A 12,831-nucleotide genomic window follows, 5' to 3' on the forward strand; every position below is an offset into this window, starting at 1 on the left:
CGGAAGCATGCTCCGGTTTTAGGGTGCAATTCAACGAAACACAAGCATCCCTTTGGGATCGATTCGAGGGTTGAGGGCCATTTTCATTAATCCACTGGATGTCGTTCACTGTCGGGAAGATGTCCCCGTTTTTTACGAGTCATCATTAACCAAACAATTTCCACAACAACGCGCGAGCCAGCCATCAGAGTAGGCGATGATCCCCTCCCGGGCAGGCACAGATATTGGATTTTCGTCGATGAAGCTGTTTATTTTCATTTGATGGCTGTAATTGTTATTGCTGTCAGAGGGCGTCATTAAACTTTTGGTTCCAGTGGTAGGTTTTGAACGGTTGGTTGATCTGGTATTTCTCTATTTTAATATTGGCATTGTGACGAAGTTGTTGTAGTTCGAGCAAGGCCATCGGTTTTAGGCATCTGCGGTAGGCTATTTTATGACGATTCGGGAACTTTGTGTCTGGAAAAAGGTAATTTTTAACCACAACTCAAGCCTTTGCAGACAGATTGTCAGAAACTAATGGTATTTCATTTCGTCTTTCCGTAGTCAACACCCCAGAAAATCAGTCATAACAATTACTATCCAAAGCTTCGAGCCCGAGGAAAATCATTTGAAATCTTATATCTGTAATGTAATAACCGTTAGACGGACACAAATAGTGAGTTGGTCGGTGTAAAGTCAACACGAACCAGGTAGCAAAATCTCAAGTGAATCAATAATTTCTTAAGCTACATTTCGTTTTTTTCCAGATTTGGAAAATGGAACCATAAACAGCACTTACGACATAAATTAACTTTGAAAGGTAACGTACAGAGTGCAATGATTTAAACTGTGCAAGCCAGATGCACGAGTTCACATTTGCCATAAGAACTTTGAAACCCATTACCAGTAAATTGAGTAGTGTTCCGAAAAAGCCAATTTTTGTACCGGTCTAATAACTATAGGTAGATATGCATGGGAGCAATAATACCACCTATTTTGTATAGCCTCATCCGGAACGGCGCGAATCGCTCCCGGGCGACGCACGGCTCCATTTAAATATACAAAAGAGAATTTTTGGGTCAGTAAAGCAAAGGATATTTTTTTTACCCTCGCTCGGTTCAATTCCCGTTGGTTTTCGTTGGGCGCTATTTACGTATTCGAGCTTTATTCAAATGATCTTTGCAGCTTTTATTGCAAACCAGGTTGGCCAATCCGCTCCTGATGGTAGCGGTAGGGTGGGGGAATGGTTTATTGAACAAAAGGATTAAGCTATTCTGCGGGCGGCAGCCCATTTGCCCTTCGCGCGCTAATCCTGCCACGGGAACACATTTTCAACGGGGATAAAAGTGCAGGACAGAGTAATTACAGAGAGAGAGAGAGAGTTGCTTTTTTTGGGCTTGTGTACTCTGCTGGGAAACATCGCTACAAGAGGCGATAATCAAACAATGGCGATGCAGATGAGCGGATTTTCCTCGAATGGGTGATTGCTTGTCGAAATGATTAAGCGGTTTGATTTTGAAACCTAACCGGATTTGGTGCTTTTTGTTAAGGGTTTTTTAATTGCTCCCTGCGGAATATCTGTTAATGACTCGGTTATAGGAGAACCTGGGGAGACTTAACCAAGCACGAAATTCTGTGATTAGTAAAACATGTTTTACCAGGTCCTTACATTTTCTATATAAATATATTTTAGGCGACTTGATCCCTCAATATAATTTTAAGAGTTTCTTCTTTCGTAAAAAAAGTCAGTTATTAACGATTTTTCTTTAAATACCTAGGTGTTCAGGTGTTTAATTATTTCAAAGTACCAATGTATAGTGTTAATTCTTATAAAGTAGTGAAATTATTATATATAAATCGAAATTATGGAATAGTTATTGAAAAACTTTTCACTACATTGACCACAAGAACTAATGTTGGGGGGACTTGACAATGGTTTTAGGAAGAGACTTAACCAAGTGGTAATATACTGTTAACCATCTTAAGAGAGATGTTTTCGTTTAATTCCACTATAATAATAATAATAATGAAATGAAATGAATAAAAGCTTAGTGCTAACTTTGTGGCAGTTTCCTGAAAAATTAAATTCACCGTATCTAGATCATCTAGAACAACGCATACCTTCATCACTGCACTGCCTGAGGGATACAAAATGGTGCAGTATGCAGCGCTCCAAGCATAAAATTAAATTTTAATTGATCTATTTACTTTCAATTTATGTAATAATTATAATCGCTCGTAATCATAAACGCTTTCGGTCCCGAACCATTAGGTCCCGGCATCGAACACGATCCCAGGCTCAGCAGGCCGTGCCTTTGTGCGCTGCATATAGCAGCAGCTCGGAAGCAGAGGTCTATGATGTCCAGCCAGCTACGATTAAAGGCGATTATCCTGCACAGCCGAGCGCGCTCCGACTGGAACAACCATCCGGAGTGGATGGGTTCTCGCCGGCGACATCGAAGGCAGTCGTAGGTACTCACACGTGAAAATTAATTGCTTTTCTCCGGCTCAAATGGCGGATGGTTGTCGACACTTGCTTGATGGACCTGATGTTGCAACCTATTCACGTACCTAGATAATGTATGCTAATGAGTCGAACAGCAATTGACGTTAGGTGTTTTCTTGCCACACAAATCAAAGGCATGGACTTCAACTATTTTCTCTGCTTTCAAAACTTTCTATTGGATAAATTTATTTCGTAGAAACCTTTATTACGGACAATCAATTTTCTGTCAAATTTGTGACCCGACAGTCGCATTCCTGGAACCTGTCCCATCCACTTCGCAATAATTGCCAGTCAACTATCGTTTATTCTCCGGAAATGAACCTGACAGTTAATGGTTTTCGGTTCGGCTCCTCACACTCATTTTTCTCCAAAATCGAACAGAGTATTGATTCCACTGCCAATTAGATACGTCCGGACCAATCCATTCGGATCGATTCGTCTACCCGTGCGCGCCCTTTTTGGTATACAAACTATGAACCCTTGGATTCCGTGTCTGTTTAAAGACGTTCCTTGTGCAGTGAGGACAATGAATATTTGATGTCCCACCCGGTTCGAGTGGTTCCGTAAATAAGTTACTGGCCACACTATACTGAGAATCACTTGATTTTATAAGCTTTCGTTTACTCTCCCCATCTAGCGTAAATTGACACTTTTTTCAGGAGAGTAGAGCTCATACCTATCTACCTTATACAACCATTTGATACACGTTCACGTTGAGTGATTTTTTTCTCTAGAAATTTCTGTCCGAGGGTGATGCTGATTGAAATGGACAGTTAATTCTTCGGTTCTTCATTCGAGGGAAACTCAGGTTTAGAGAGCCAACAATGCATCACTGTTACGTGCGATGTTTCTTGTGAATTATTCACATTCGAAAATAGAATAGTCTGTAAATGTACACAGACAATGTGGCAGATATTACTATAATATGTCTTTCCTACCAGACTGATACTGCCGATTCTAAAACTGAAGCTGAATGGATTGAAATCAACTATCAGAATAACCGAAAACAATACGACTCATTTGAGGAGCGAGTGTATATTCTCTGCACTAATAACGAAATGCGACCAATTTGCCAATTCAATCATTTCCAGTAACATCGGAATGTCCGGGTACCCAGACAAGTTTGATATTTAGTATTGATACTAATGAGTTATTCGGTTTGAGATATTTACCGGATAAGTCCTGTCGATGAGCTGTTTGTACCTCGTGCATAAACGCGAAAATTTGCATTCCAATCCTACCTCAAAACCATTGGCATTCTAGCAACCGCACTTTTCTTCCTCGGAGAGCCGACAGAGAACCACGCCATTTGCGCTTCCAGTTGTCTATTCATATAGCCAGACCAGCATTCATTTCGAGATGCAATCTTGACACATATTGTCCTCTAAGGAAAATTACTAATGAGTGTAATATCACTAGGAACAGGAATATCAACAGTCCTTGCAACCATTTATGATCATATTCATGTATGACTTACAGAAAAATCAATAGAGTCTCTATTCCGAAGATCAGTTACAGGCTGTCTGTGTGTACATGATAGTGTTTTTTGTTTCAGATGCATATATAGAGGTTTCCTACTTATAAGAGCCACAAGAGCAGCAGTCGAAGTTGCATCAATGCTCAAGTCATCACCATGAGTGCGATTCTTGCAGATGTTTGAGTTTCAATGAAATTGACTCCACCTCCCCCTTTCGTTACTACAAGGAGCGGATCCAGAAAAAAAATTCGGAGGGGGTCCAAAATTTCGACTTTAAAATGTTCATTGTACAATACGTAATATGTAATACCCTCATTTAATTAAACTCAGTTTTGGTAATCGAATCTGGTTTGCAAAGATTTTGAACTTAGAATGAATTTAAAAAAGAAACTTTTTTAAAAATTCTCAAGATGTAAAAAAATTTCGGGGGAGGGGTCCGGACCCCCAAGACCCTCCCCCTGGATCCGCCACTGGTTACTACTCAAGGCATCTCAGTATTGAATGTACAATCAAAGAATAAATTCAATATGTTTGATATTCCAAGTTTTTCCAAAAGATCATCTGCACTGCCCGAAGGTCATACACATAGGATTCTTCTAACGTTTCAATAACGAGCCCCCGTTTTAAAATTTTTGGTCGAGCTTTCACTCGATATTAAGCCTGTTCTAATGACTCTGCCACTTCTAGTTTTCCGATCTGTTTACTTCACATCCTTGCTCTCACTTGAGTACTATGGCCCTAAGTTTCATAACTTTCCCTACCAAGTAATCTCTAGCTAATTGAATGTCGTTAAAACGTAAAAAAGAAAATGTGGCTAACATAGTCGAAATAAAAAAAAGGCAAATACCTTAATTAATAAAGCGAGGTACCGCGTGTCCGTATGAATCATTCGTCGCTCACCTGCCAAACGAGCAACGTCTTGACTATAACGTCCGGACGATACAATAAGCGGTTGAAAACCGTATTCCAGTTTGCACTCTTGTTTTTAGCTTTGTACAAACCTTATCGTGTGCGCGATTCGAAACGAACGAATATAGAAATGCCATTTATGGTATAGTTCACGTCGTGTACACACGATGACTGCGGTTGGGTTTGGATTGAGTTTACACCTACTGCAGAGTGCGACGTGTGTGCACTGATTGTACTTAGAGTACGCAATTAGCAATTTTTGTTTCAGTAACTGTTTCACAACCAGTTGGCAACAAAAAATAGCTGCTGTTGTGACTGACATCTAACTTCCTGTGCGACTTAAAAAGCACAGTTTTAGGCCGATCTTCAACATGATTATGATTGAGCAAAACAGTAAAAACTTGTTCACATTTCGTTGAAGTAACCATACGAGAATAACTAAATGAAATCATATTGTTGTCAACATGTTGAATGCAGGTCGCAACAAGATTACTTAATCATACCATTTTTCCGTTCATCTAGACTGTCAATTGCAACTGAAAAGTAACTTATTTTCTTATAAATATGTTCGGAAAAATGTGAACATCTAACATGTTTGATTGTCACAAGAAATTTTAAAATGAAATCTTTCTTTTCCCGCTGTAGTAGCATTAATACCAATAGTTGAACTATTTGGTCATACTTCTAAGAGAAGCACAGGGAAATATTATTACAAGACGCAATGAAAATAACAATTTCCACCAAAATAGGAGCTATTTTAAACCAACGATAAATCATATGTATTTATACTTGTGCATATCATAATAAATGAATGGATGGGAATAAGGACTCAATGGTTACAGGAACTGAAATTGGAAATAACGCAACCAGTGGTACACATATGTTCCGCGAGTGAACCACGAGATTACAAATTGAACAATAAATTTACTCGCAACTTTGATATTTTTCGACAAAATAGGAACTGAGAGTATTTGATTGCTGTATTATTTTTCTCCTTAGTAATTTATCGATCGAAGGGTGCTCTTAGCGTTTTTCTTTTCATTTTGGACTATTTGAGTTGGCATGTGATCATCAATGAATGTGAAGAATGTGAGTAACATATTCAATTATGGTATCTAGCTCATCATTTGTTTAAGGTTTGTCGACGTAGATGAGAGACTTACATAACCTCATAAATTCGAATGGCACTGAAGCGCAAGAGCAAGCAGTCAATCGACATTACCCTATTTTGATATGATTCATCTTTCGAACTTGGTTTCAATAAATCGTTAATTGCAACTTATTACTCCAGCTTGTTGAAACTTTAAGGTGTTCCAACATGTGAAAACAAGCAGCTCTTAATATCATTGTTGAAGAAAAACACACAGTCACTTTACAGAATGGAATAGAGTTTCTAGGATCTCCTCAGGATGCTTATCATACCGACAACCCAGTTTTGTTTGTTTTTCATACCTATTTAACCAAAAATTAGCCTCGTAAAGGTAATTTTTTATATAAATTATCAAAAATATCAAAACGTAATTCAAGCGTAGATTTTTTCATGAAGGCTGCTACAATTAAAAAAAGTTAAGGATTCTATATCAACTCAGTTGGCAAATAATCCCAATTGTCAAGTAAATACTCAAAAATACCCAAATAAAAATGTGGTAGTGGAACATTTTTAAAGACTTTTTTGTTGGGAAAAGCCTACTTGAGTGTACGAGTGGGGAGTGGGTCCAAAAATGCTGGCATTTTGTCTACGTGCTTTGTAAACGGTCCCTTTTCGGGTGGAATTCTCAAGAAAAATCTTGAATTATTAGACAAAATGTCATTCAGCTAAAAAAATACAAAAAAAAATCTATTTTGAAAATTTGCATATCATGGACTAGTATTTTCAGACGCTTCACATATTAAACAAGGAATTTGCTAAATAGGAGTACTCCTGAGATCACGTTAACTTTTCTGTTGTTTTCGGAAGGTACTCCACTCCCATGGGGGTTTTGAATTACTTCCAAAATATTATAAACTTCCTGTTCAGGGATGAAATTATACAGCGAGCCGTGTCATTCGAGTACGGTCACTTTAGAAACAAGTCGTTGAAAAAACCAAGAAAGAAACCTCGTGAAGGTGGCTGGTAAGGGGTGTACGTTATGTTGGTCGGCATCTCTGGATCGGTTCATGTTTCGGCATGTTTCGATATTAGCACCAGTTGTGAGTAGATCAGCTTCACAGCAAAGTTCGGTCAGCGGACTAGCAAAGTGATCTAAGGAAAAAGCATGATGCCAGAGAAAATCAAGATATCGTTATTATTATTTATTGCCGATGATCTCTCCATCGGAGTGACTGACAGCTAAATGGCCCGCGAAAATGGTCATCGGTATCGGGAGGAATACCGCCGCGAAAAATTCTTAGCAGCAGCTAGCAAATAAATAGGAACGACTAACGCCAAGAAGGATAAGAAACCCTGCGAAGGTGGTTGTACAGCGATATAAATCATTATGGTCGACATCTCTGGATCGGTTCACGTCTCAACAGATGACTACATTTGCAGCAGATCTTAGCAGGTCAGACATACCGAGAAGGTTGGACAGCAAACAAGGAAAAGCATCAATGGAAAAAACATGAACGATTGACACAAAATAAAAAGAGAATGAGTAGAATCCCCACTGAAGTAGTGCCTACACGGAAAAATCCGATCATAAATCCATGAAAAAATGATCGCTATTTCGTGAACTGAACTATTTACGAAAACCGTGACCAAGTTCCTGAAATTATGAGTAATAAACCTCGTATCCATGAAACAATTTGTGTTTCCACAAAACTAGATCGTCCCGACTATATACATGGCGTTACATTCAAATGTTTGGTTGGGTTACTGTTGTTCGCTGGACATGTTCAGATTTTGTTATGAGTATTGTTCATAATTTGGGAATACACATCCTACAGTCAAGCGATTTTGATGATTTCCGGAGCTAATCCCCGATTTTTGTGATTTCGTATGACGTTACCGTGCTATTTTATTCATGAGTTTACTAACCGATTTTTATGCCAGGGTAGCGGGAGCTATGTTCATGATTTCATGATCTTTGTCGCGATTTTCGTAATGTCTATCCTAATTTCAGGATCCTAGTCACGATTTTGAATATTTCATTAACGAGTAATGTGATTTATGTCCATGACAGCAGGAACTTTGTCATGGTTTTCATAATTTCTGTTCATGTTGTCGTAATATTTTAGTCACGGGATTCATTTTTATTTATGTTCATGATTCATTCATTTTTATTTATGTTCATGATTTCAGGATCTTACTGACAATTTTTTCTATTTTTGTCATGAGTTGTGTGATTTATGAATATAATTTCAGGACCTTAGTAACGATTTTTGTAATTTCTGTTAATATTATCGTGATATTTTATTCTAGAGCTTACTTTTAAATTTGACACGTGGAGTAATGTGACATGATATCAGCAGTTTCATCGTGGTATTCGTAATTTCTTTTCGCCTTGTCGCGATCTGTTATTTTTTGGTTACTATCGGTTTTTTACTCGTTGTAACGTGATAAGGTGAACTGGGTCATAAAAGTGTGACTGGTTCGCGGTATCTTGTTCTATAAACTATATCACGAACACAATTTGTGGCGCTCAGCGCAGTTTTCGTTTTCTATCCAGACATCACACTGAACCGTATCAAATGAATAACGATGTTCGAGGTCTTAATATTTTTTGTATCTACAGCTTTTATCTTTTCTTGGTCGCTAGAAGCTAGATATTTCATGAAAAGTGCACGGAACAAGAATGATTCCACGACTAATACTCCAAATTTTGTGAAATTAGTTCACGTAAAAATTTCATTACACCGTAAAACGGGGGAACATTGATCAATTTTTCTACATTTTTTCGAATAATTTTCTTCGAAACAGGTAGATGTAACTGTTTGCATTTCCAAAACAAGTACTGGTACCCATAGATTGAAAACATCCAAATTGTTTGATAATTTATTCCTGTTTTCTATAAAAATAAAATAAATTTGTTGTAAATTTTGAGACGTTGTTTTCGGGGTATCTTTGATCAGCAAAATATGTCTATCGAAATAAGAGATAACGCTCAAAATGTTGTGTAAATTGCATATCTGCAGGCGAATTTTTGGCCTTATATTGTGTCGTCTCGTAAGAAAACACAATTCCCTGGAAAAATACGGCCGACTTATCTAACTTTTTCGGGAATATAGTCGAAATAAAATAGTTAGCAATAAAAATCGCAGATTTTTTAAAGAAATTATTGGACAAAAATATTTTCGGTTTCTAAAAAAGTGATCAGTTCAGTTGAAGTTGTTTGATTTCATTAATATATAAGGAATTGTTTGAACAGATTGGAACGATGAATGAAAGTTGAATCATTTTCAATTTGAATTTGTTTTTTTAAAGGTACATTAAATGACAAAATAATTGTTGCCGTTTTACGGTACTAGAAATCATTAACCAGTTCACGAATACATAAGTAATATGAAATGAATTTGGGAACCATTTCACTAGCACGGATATTGGATCGTGAGCAATATACTAGGTTTTACACCAACCGACATAACTCTACGAAATGAGCCGGATGAACTTCGTTTGACAATTCTCGGTGGTTTGTTTACATGAAAGTTACGTGAGTTCGAATGTAACAGATGAGCACCCGTTGCACTCGCACTTACGCAACTGACAAAGTAAACAAACCACCGAGAATTGTCAAACATGAACTTCATTCATCATTAGTTCATTCGTGTCGTCATCTTGTAGAACTCAATTAGGAATCATGAACCTGTTTACGATTACATGAATAATATTTGATGGATTTGTGAACTATTTCATAAGCACGAATGGTAACTTGTGACTATTATACTAAATAAAATGAACTAGTTCACGACATGAATAACATTTTACAATTTTGTGATTTATTTCACGGGTGCGCATGGTCAGTGGTGACTATTATACCTGGAATCATGAACGAGTTCTCGAATACATAAATAATATTTCATGATATTGTGAACTGTTTCAGGAGCACGAATGGTAAGTCTTGACTAATATATTAGGCATCACGAATTAGTTCACGAGGATTGAATGGATTCATGAATAAAATTTCGAGTTTCGTGAAATAGATCACGAGAAAATATCCACAATGTTTTGATTTTGCGAACTAACGTGCCTATATCTATGAATAACATCATGAGTCAACTGATTTTAATGATCATAAAGTTGTGAACTACAGAAAATCGATTTGGTAATGACAAGGAAACCGTGACTGAATTCCACAAAACAAAAACAAAATATTTCTAAACTTAACTAAAGCGAAATTGAACATAATTGTAAAATACATGTTTTTTGTTCATAGTCCTGTTTTCGTAGCGTAAAAACGTGAATATTACAGAATTCATGGTACTTTATTAACGATTTTAGGAACAATGTTTATACGGTTTAACGGTGGCGCCGGATGGATAGGATGGCAAGATACAAATGATTGTTTAGTCGGTAGGATTAGCTACTTCAAACCAATCAGACACTACCGCTAACCAATTCCTTTCCTTCTCGATAATAGACATTTATCCAATTTGTTGAGCTGAGTCGATTGGTACACAATACTCGGCCTTCCAGGTCTCATAAAAAGTCGTCAAAGTTTACCCTTTCTTTAATAAGAAATGTAGAAAACCTGCAAATTCATACTACTCATTCCGATCTATATACTGTCTTTCTTGTTCTTAGTTCCAAAATTATTTTCAAATATATCAATCAGTGTTGAAGGAATTTAATCACTTCGTTTAAAATCAGCAATAACATACATGCCATTTGTTTATATTTTTTCCGATACACCGAGCATATTATAGTTGGCGCCACCGTACACCCAAGCAACACGGTATGTTGATGAGCTGTTTTTACATCACCAATGTCAAACATTAATTTGTGAAAATATTCGTGCAGCAAACGTTATTCAACTGTTATGCAATTAGAAAGCGCAAGAGGTGCAGCCTATAGGCAACATGTTCATTTGTTATGAATGATGTACCAAGAATCATACTAACAACAGAGAATGTTACAGTAATGCTAGAGATTGCTTTGAAAACAACTTTGTTGAAATGAAATGAAACTTAATGTGTTCCATGAAATGGTCATACAAACAAAGCAAAAATATTATGTCCACATTCGAACATGACAATTTTATTAATGTGGGTGAAAATGCATAACCAATAAAAATGAATCGAGTATTTTTTGCAAATACTTCGTTTTTTTAAAAGGGCCTTTAAACATAGTTGGTATAAACTCAATAAATTTTATACTTATTGTGTGAATTATTTATCGCACGCAAAGCACTGTGTTCAAATATGCTTTTTTCGAGAGTAATCAAAAATTTGAAGCATATTAATGATGAACATTTTGGGTTCTGATCATAAAATCTAAACATATTAAATGTTCGTCAGCAAGTTTTATCGAGAAACAATTCATTCTATCAATAAATATGGCGGTTGTTTATTTCTACTATGTTACAAACTCAAGTTGAGTAAAAGTTTTATAAGTGTATCCGGAATAAAGTTTGTTGACAGATTGAATAATAATGCCATTTCCAGTTTTTGCGATAATGCTTGCAACGAAATTGTTTTAGCTGTGCAGTAGAGTCACAAAGATGTTGCAAAAAACCTCCATAACATGTGTCAAATTTGATTGATTCAGAAAACATTAGCAATACAAATAAATAACTAAGGTTAACGTGCAGCAGCTGCGTTTTACACAGTCTTGTTTTTTGCAATTCTGTTGTCTTCGTAATGCAACAAATAACTTTTGTTGTTTTTCAAGAACATATTGCAAATGCTACTTGGGCACCTCAATGCTTCTATAATATTAAGTGAAGCGCTTGAAGTGCCATCGGTGAATTTTCGCAATGCTATACCAACAATAATATAACTTATTTTTTGTTTTGCTAAGCATTAGTTGTGAACTAGTGGATTCAATGTTGCGAAAGCATTTTATTAATACGTGTGAGTTTGTGCTGAAAGGCGTTATGATGATATGTGACGGATACATACTATAACACAAATAACACGAATAAACTGAAACGTTTTCAGTAAGAATTTTGGTGTTTGACAACTGTGCAATTGTCAAAATACATACAATAAAATCAAAATCACAACTAAATTTCAACAAACTCTGCAGCATCAGCAACCTGTTCGGAACATAAATGAACATGTTCTAGCTGGCAACATAGATGACTATTTGGTGACAAAAGATGTTATTAAATAACCTTAATGTTATCTATGTTCTCTCGTTGCAATATAGTTTGTACTTAGACGATTAAAACTAGTTGCGATTTGCTACTTGGGTATGATGCATTGAACCCCGTTGTTTTTGTGCATTTTACCCCCGCACAGGTGCGTTTTGCCCTACCCATTTTCCAAAGAGCGATTTATAATGATTTTAAAAAATTCAATATTTTATGTTCCTGAATATTATGCAAAGCGATTGTGATTTCAGGGTAAAATGTTGGCTAAATAATATCATTAATTAAATTCTCCCAATTGATGGTCTATAGCTAAGTTATGATTATATTTTCTTAGGGGTGAATTTTACCCCATCTACCCCTACATACGCTGGAATTACATTCACATAAATCACTTGCGACGCTTTTGTGCAAATGGAATCTAGGTCATACCTCGAAATTTTCAAACGTGCACCCGAGACACATGCGTGGTAAAATTAAAATGTTAGGTTTGTTCCAAAGTTTCCAGTGGGTAATTACTCGATTAGTTTCAAGTAGATAGTACTACTGTTCTGTGGGATCCTTTATCTACATGGGGCTGACTGGCGATTATAGGCAGTTTAGCTGAACATAAAATAAACCGGTCTCAATGAGATTGCATAAAATCCCTTCATACATGCAATTACAAATAATCTGGTTCTACGGATCGTTATAAAACTGTGTTTATAGCAGCATATATGATGATATGTAAAAAG

General features: G+C 36.6%; 1 long non-coding RNA gene across 1 annotated transcript; it reads left to right on the forward strand.

The window, feature by feature from the left end:
* Positions 1–268: 268 nt before the first annotated feature.
* On the forward strand, positions 269–781 carry LOC131682470 (uncharacterized). Its single transcript, XR_009304090.1, has 3 exons — positions 269–466; positions 544–689; positions 747–781. It is a non-coding gene; the product is annotated as an uncharacterized LOC131682470 (long non-coding RNA).
* Positions 782–12,831: the final 12,050 nt, after the last annotated feature.

This window comes from Topomyia yanbarensis, chromosome 2 (assembly GCF_030247195.1).
Source record: "Topomyia yanbarensis strain Yona2022 chromosome 2, ASM3024719v1, whole genome shotgun sequence".
In the NCBI taxonomy this organism is placed as follows: domain Eukaryota; kingdom Metazoa; phylum Arthropoda; class Insecta; order Diptera; family Culicidae; genus Topomyia; species Topomyia yanbarensis.